This window comes from Arachis hypogaea, chromosome 16 (genome assembly GCF_003086295.3).
Source record: "Arachis hypogaea cultivar Tifrunner chromosome 16, arahy.Tifrunner.gnm2.J5K5, whole genome shotgun sequence".
In the NCBI taxonomy this organism is placed as follows: Eukaryota; Viridiplantae; Streptophyta; class Magnoliopsida; order Fabales; family Fabaceae; genus Arachis; species Arachis hypogaea.
Window position 1 is genome coordinate 139,430,874 of NC_092051.1, and position 6,975 is coordinate 139,437,848.

Sequence of the window (6,975 nt, forward strand, 5' to 3'; positions counted from 1 at the left end):
AATTTTAGAGGATAAATTATCCTTAACACTACAAAAAATTTGGGTAAAAATGGCAGTTTTTTTGGGTAATTACGGCGGTTTGAACCGCCATTATTACCAAGTACGGCGGTTTTGAAAAATGCCATAATTCAGAGCGCCATTTTGGTTATTACGGCGGTTTTCTAAAAATCGCCACAATTTCCTGAGGTTAAAATGGCGGTTTTCTGCTGGGTTAAAACGGCGGTTCAAACCGCCATTATTTCCAGGTTAAAATGGTGGTTTTTTACTGGGTTAAAACAGCAGTTCTAACCGCCGTTATTTCCAGGTTAAAACGGCGGTTTAAGGGTTGGTTAAAATGGCAATTTAAACCGCCATTATTACCCTCACATAATGGCATTTTAGTCGGTTAAAATGGCATTTTTGAACCGCCGTTTTTACCCTACTAGTGGCATTTAAGTTAGTTAAAACGGCATTTTTGAACCGCCGTTTTTACCCTTACAGAGTGACTTTTGATTGGTTAAAATGTCATTTTTGAACCGCCGTTTTAACCCTAACAGTGACACTTTTTTATCGTTTAAAAATGCAATTTTTACCCTCGTTTTTATCGTGTTAAACAAATAACATTTATTATTAGAAATCATAATCCATAAACAAAATATATATAACTCAGAAATAAAGTATTAAACATAGTATACGATTTTTTAGTATTAGAAATCAAAAGTAATAACTCCTATACAAAGTATCAAACATAACATAATTTTTCAACTATAAATGTCATAACATGTAACTCTTAATACATAAAATCTCCATATTTCATGCTGCTCTATTGCTTTTTCCAGAAGACCTACTTTTTAACTATTTTGGCGATGAAATCTCACTCTCTTGATTCAATTCCTACAACAAAAATATAATTTGAAAACATAATAAACAAAATATTAAAGAGAAATAGTAAAGCCAATGGAAAAAGAAACACATAAACCAAGATAATAATATTATTATTTGTCAGGATTGTGCAGTAAAAAAGCATTATACAGCAGTTGATCTTTCCCTTCCACTTATGCATGCAATTTCAATTTTCATTCGTTTCTTAGCATTTTTAAAGTATATATTCCATGTTTATAAAATGTAGCTAAATAGAGAAAAAGAAATAATCAAATATTACCAGATACAAGCCTTCTGGCTCTGGGAACAAGAAGACTCCAGTCTATAGCATAGCCTTCATATTTGTGTTTATGTTTATAAAGCGGGGCCTGATTAAAAACCGCAGCAGCTCCTTGGGCACCCTCTGTTTCTGACTCTGCTAGAGTATTCAGATGAGAGCTTAAGTCCCTAACCTACAAATCAACAAGTATATTATTGTCACAACAAAATGGTCAATGACTTTAGAAAATAACAACAAAATGGAAAGTTTATGAGGACTGGACGTGTCCTTGGAATTGCTATGATAAATGTTTTGTAGTGAAGGGAATATATCAGAAATGTTTCTCATTTTATGAACTGCTATATTCTTTAAAACTTATGGGGTTACTATTGAAGTAATACCTTATCATGTCACATCTCAATACTTCAACACAGATCATGTAAGGAGCCTTCTCCCTAGAATTCAAGAGAACAACTTCATCTTCAGGAATATAAAGCACACGGTACATGCCCTTTCCCAAAGAAAAACAAACTCCTAGGAATAAGGAAAGCAAGATTCATAGATAAATAAGAACCAAGTGAACCCATAAATAAAAGAATGCATACACACAAATTACACACAAAAAATGTGAGTTTAAAAGCAAAGAACTAACAACAGCCAACAATTCCTTGAGTGCACAAATGAAAAGTTGATTAACAGTACCACTAAAAAAATGGCCCCCTCAATAAACATCAGAATGGAAGTTTCTAAACATGCAAAGCAAGGCAACTAAAGAAGTATGAAAATTGGTGCCATTACCACAAGGAGAATTTCTCAGATTAGATTTTGGGAATAAGATGCCATTTGATTCTGTTTGGACAAAACACATGACAAATAGTAAATCCTTTCAGCATCAAAGAACAATATTAACATCATATCATTCACAGTTAAGAAGTACCTCCAGTATTCTGTGCCTCTGTCAAATATAAATTGATCTCTGCTAGAGACTTAAAAGTTAAAACACAGAAACAGCAACAAATAGATGTCAGAAGCCAATGATGGAACAGGTTCAAATAAGTAAATATATACATACATATTATCATTAAAAATATAATAAATAAGTACAATCAAATTAGCAATGAACCTCTTAGGAAGATAATGATCTAGAATCACAATAACCAATAAATCTGGAATCTGCATTAAAAATAAATAAATAAATAAATAAATAACCAAAGTTGAAGAAATGTATATATAGAAGTTAAAGAAAGAGATTAATTATTACCTAATAAGAGAGAAAGAAGAAGAGATTGACATGTGTTGAGGAATTGAAAATATTTTAAGTCTTCTTGTGATGTAATCAATGAAAGAGAGGCATGTTGGTGGATTCATCTTCCACTCAAGAGTTGAAAGTACCAAATTTAAAAATTATTTAGAAGATTCATTCAACTAATTTATAGTATAAGCATACTTCAATATCTATTGTACTTAATACAACTTTTTCTGAAACCTGCTAAATTGATATAATTAAACTAACATATTATAAACAAAAGATCACATTATAAAATGGAGTGTAAACTCTCATTTGTTATATAATCCACGTTTTATCTTATCTCTTATGATCATTTTATCACGAGTAGCATTAAGAAAAAGTAAAATTAATTAAAATGCATTATATAGATTTCTATATATAACTTCTCCTCCTACAATAACTCATTTTTCCTTGGGAATAATAATAAGAACGATGAGAGGCACAAATTAAAGCCATATATACGACCATAGCAAGAAGCTAAGAAAGTTTTCATTGGACTAATATAGGGTGGCTAAGAAGATTACATGGTAAAAGTAAATTGGCGAAATTAAAAGAACTCATATTCATATAACCTTAATGCTAATACTTAAACACAAAGTAGACAAGTAATAAGTAGATAATTAATTAAAGATATATATTTTATAATGTTATATACCATTATAAACAATTAAAGCCCGCAATGTTATATACCATTATAAACCGTTACCAATTTACCTTGATGAGGGACGAGATCTCTTGCCATTGTTCTTCTGAAGGATCTACTCCAGTAGGATTGTGAGCACAAGCATGAAGCAGAAAGAATGAACCATCTGGTGCATTCTGTATAAGAAGTAACAATTCTAAGAGGTTAAAAGTATAAATTACTAGCAACATTTGATCTAAAAGTTGACCTACAAAGAAAAATCTGAAGAATGAAGGTATTATACCTTTATGATAACAAAATATTTTATCCTGAGAGAGACCTAAAATATCAGACCTACAATGGAATTTAAACTTATCAAGACCATACTACCTCACACATATAATGCAAATCCTTCAATACTACTAAAGCAATCCAAGTGACTTTGTAGTACAAATTGATCACATACGCACATTATTGTTTACTTTGATGAATCTTGAATCATGCATATCATCTATTATAATTCTTCTAATAATCAAGATAGATGCATAAAATTAAGACATGTATGTGTTATTGATCTGAATTCTTCTAAAGTTATAGCTATATATATATATGATGTCTGTGTGTGCGCCTAAAGTTATTAATGAGAATTCATATCAAGATATATAAGGAAGCAAACATTAGTTTGTGTTTGGGTCCACAGCATTCAGATCAGAGATACAACAAAGGAAATACCAAATTAAATCTGTATTCATTCATATATAAATATTACACAAATTCACTATGGACTAATACCACTGGCAGAAGAGGTAGTTCCATGTGACATATTACTATATTATATTATAATATTAAATAGAAGCTTAGAAATGAGACCAGGGAGAAAGAAATTAAAAGGGCTGGTTCCGTGAGATATAATAATCTCTTCATGCCCAAGTTTGATCTTCAAATTATTAGCTTCTTTGGATAGAGAGCAATCTTCACCTGAGAAGGTGCACCGTGAAAGTGACCCCCCAAGGCTAAATTCTCTAGATTACACATAATTTGGTTATTTCTGTATTTTTCAAGTCCTATATTACAGAACAGTGGGGACAGATAAGGGAAATATACAGATCAATGAATATTACCTGCTGTTGCTTCCTGAGCGATTTTTGTTTTCTTTTTCAACAGCTCACCTTTAGCATTATAGTCAGAGAGGCTGAAGTAAGCTTATCATTTAATGTTTTCAAGTCTTTCTCCAATTCTTCTTTATCAGATAGAAGAGCCTGTACCTAAAACACATAACGAGAAAAAAGGTAAAAGTAGAACAAACCAAAGGTACCCGTTATTTCATTTTACATCAGGTAATAAAGCAAACATTAAGTTTCACTTAGTTATGGGCACAAATCATTATTACCAAAACAATTCAGCTCAAGCTATAATTGCCAAACCGGCATTCTTTTCTTTTTCTTTTGGTGGTGAACAAAGTCTAGTAAGATTCAGCATCAGTCAGCACACCAAGGACAAGACATGCCTCTAGGCTCAAAAGAGCACTTACGCGTAATAAGAAAGTCTCTTTTTCCCAATTAAACATTTATATATCAATGAGATTAAAAAAGAACAAAAGGAGTAATAAGACAAGACAAGTATGTCACGAAGAATTTTGCTATAAACATTAGTCTAGAGTTACAAGTTTTGAAGGGCTTACCTTTTTTTTCATGGACTTATATATTCATCACAGATTTTCCTAGGAACTTATTTGGTACCCGTTTTTTTAACTTTAGGATTTCTAAGTCTATTGTAAAACTCTTCAAACACCTACTTGTTTACTTTAAAGAAAGTAAAAAGGTATATACTATTCGATATAAGATTCCTAGTGTAGAATTCTCAAGAATGTCCTACATTCTACAACTGCACACTGCCTACAGATAAAGCTAATCAAGGGTATATACTATTTCCATGAACAAAAATTAAAACAGAAAAGAACATTTATATTAACTGGACATTACCAACACATTATTATTAATAGTTCATATCTAAACTTTCAATAACAATAAGAAGAAGAAATCATTTACAATGCGAAAGTTCTGAGCTTCAAATTCTACTTTGATCAAATGCATTTCATTCTAAAAGTACTAAAGTTCTCACCTGCCACAGAATGCAGCCCAATGAAGAGCAGTCCATCCATTTACAATGCGAAAGTTCACATTTACACCAGAAATCATTGTGGGTTGTAAGGCCCAATCATAGCCAAGAGCAGCTGCAAGATGAAGTACTCCTTGGCCACCCTCGTCCAATACATGGGATTTAAACAAGTACTTTTCATTCAATCCTTTTTACAAGATAATTAACAAAATAAACAACAAGAAGATTCTTTAAACAATTAGGTATTCAATTTACTAGGCAGAGTATATCTTTCTTTAGACAACTTAGCATATAAACAAGTCAACTGCAAACTAAAATGCAGTAAATGTAGTTTGATTTTCCCACCATAAAATGTGAGCATTCAAGTCATGACATTGATGAAAAAAGAAAACAAAGAAGGCATGTCCTTGTTGGATTTAAATTGGGAGCTAAGCTAGTTTTGAATTTCAAAAATGCATAATGATGAACATGCAGTAGTTATAATAATAAGCACCAAAGAATCATCTATCTATATCAGAAAACAAGTTCCACTCTTTTCCATCTCTCTCAGGAAATTCATCAACCACATGGCAAGCATAACAATACTACTAGAAAACAAGCAATTGAGAATGAACAGAAACACACTACAAGCAATGTTGAGTGGATCGAAGAAAAAGAGAATGCGGAAGTGAGAACGTACCGGCGCTGCTGGCGGAGGAGACACATTAATGGAAGAGGTGCTTGGCTCAATCTCATAAGCTATGGCATAGTGACCAGATTTGGAAACGCGTCGATAGAGGAGGCGCCTTCACTCGAGTGCAGAAGGTTGATGGAAGCGGGAGAAATGAGATGAATGCTGGTGACCATGGCGGCGACAAGCTTTAGGGTTTCAGATCAACTCACTCTCATTCCCCTTTCCCTCTTCCTCCGATGTGCGATCTCAAATTATACCTAAAAGGAAAAAGAAAATCAACCAAGAGAATTATACTTAGAGAGCTATAGAGACGAAAGCTTCACAAAACTCAGATTCAACCAAGCAGGACCATCATTGAAGGGGAAAAGAAAATAAAGACTCTGTAAAAGCTTAACCAAATTAGAATTAAGAAAATTCAGGATCAACTAAGATGCACAACACCAGATAGCAGAAGCTCCATCGAAGACAGCAATGATGGCGTTGCTTGTGGTGACGAGGAGATGAGGGCGGCGCAACAAACCCTCAAATCGAAGCTAGAAAACCTAATCAAAGAAGAGCGCTCCTTCGAAGGCAGCAACAACCGCATTGTATACGGCGGCAAGAGATGAACGCCGATAACGAGGGAGATCAAAAAATTAGGGTTCGTCATATTCAGATCCCTCTCGCTAACTCTCTCACATTCAACAAGACTGAATAGTGATTATTCTCATATGCAAATACACCACCTCAGCTTTAAATGTGTTTCCTTTTTTTAATGATAATGGCATTTTAACCTGCCACAATCAGTGAAAATCGCCGCGAAGAACATGATCATTATGGCAGACGATAAAACCGCCGAAATTAGCAACAATTGTGGCGGTTATATAAACTTGCCATAATATTAGTGCCATTTTAATCAGATTTTTTTGTAGTGTAATTACATGTCCCAGTATTATTAGTTGAAATAGGTTGATTTATCATTGTTAAATTTAACTTTTTGTTTAATCTAAATTTTGACAATCCAACTAATTAACTATAAAGTATAATTCATTTTGTAATTTATAAAAATCATTAAAAAAATCTTATTTTGTAATTTATTTTTTCTCAAACCACATATTTATTAATCATTTCTAACAAAAAAAAATCTCAAATATATATATATATATATATATATA

General features: G+C 32.6%; 1 long non-coding RNA gene across 3 annotated transcripts; it reads right to left on the reverse strand.

Moving 5' to 3' along the window:
• Positions 1 to 619: 619 nt before the first annotated feature.
• Positions 620 to 6,673, reverse strand: LOC112755294 (uncharacterized). Of its 3 annotated transcripts, none has more exons than XR_003178968.3 (12): positions 6,263 to 6,673; positions 5,828 to 6,078; positions 5,152 to 5,335; positions 4,152 to 4,295; positions 3,335 to 3,384; positions 3,123 to 3,227; positions 2,244 to 2,293; positions 2,058 to 2,106; positions 1,919 to 1,969; positions 1,522 to 1,654; positions 1,142 to 1,313; positions 620 to 873 (listed from the first exon to the last, which is right to left on the reverse strand). It is a non-coding gene; the product is annotated as an uncharacterized lncRNA (long non-coding RNA). The 3 variants fall into 3 exon arrangements; XR_011874594.1 differs by having other exon boundaries at positions 3,123 to 3,247; XR_011874595.1 differs by lacking the exon at positions 3,335 to 3,384.
• Between the last annotated feature and the right edge of the window lie 302 nt (positions 6,674 to 6,975).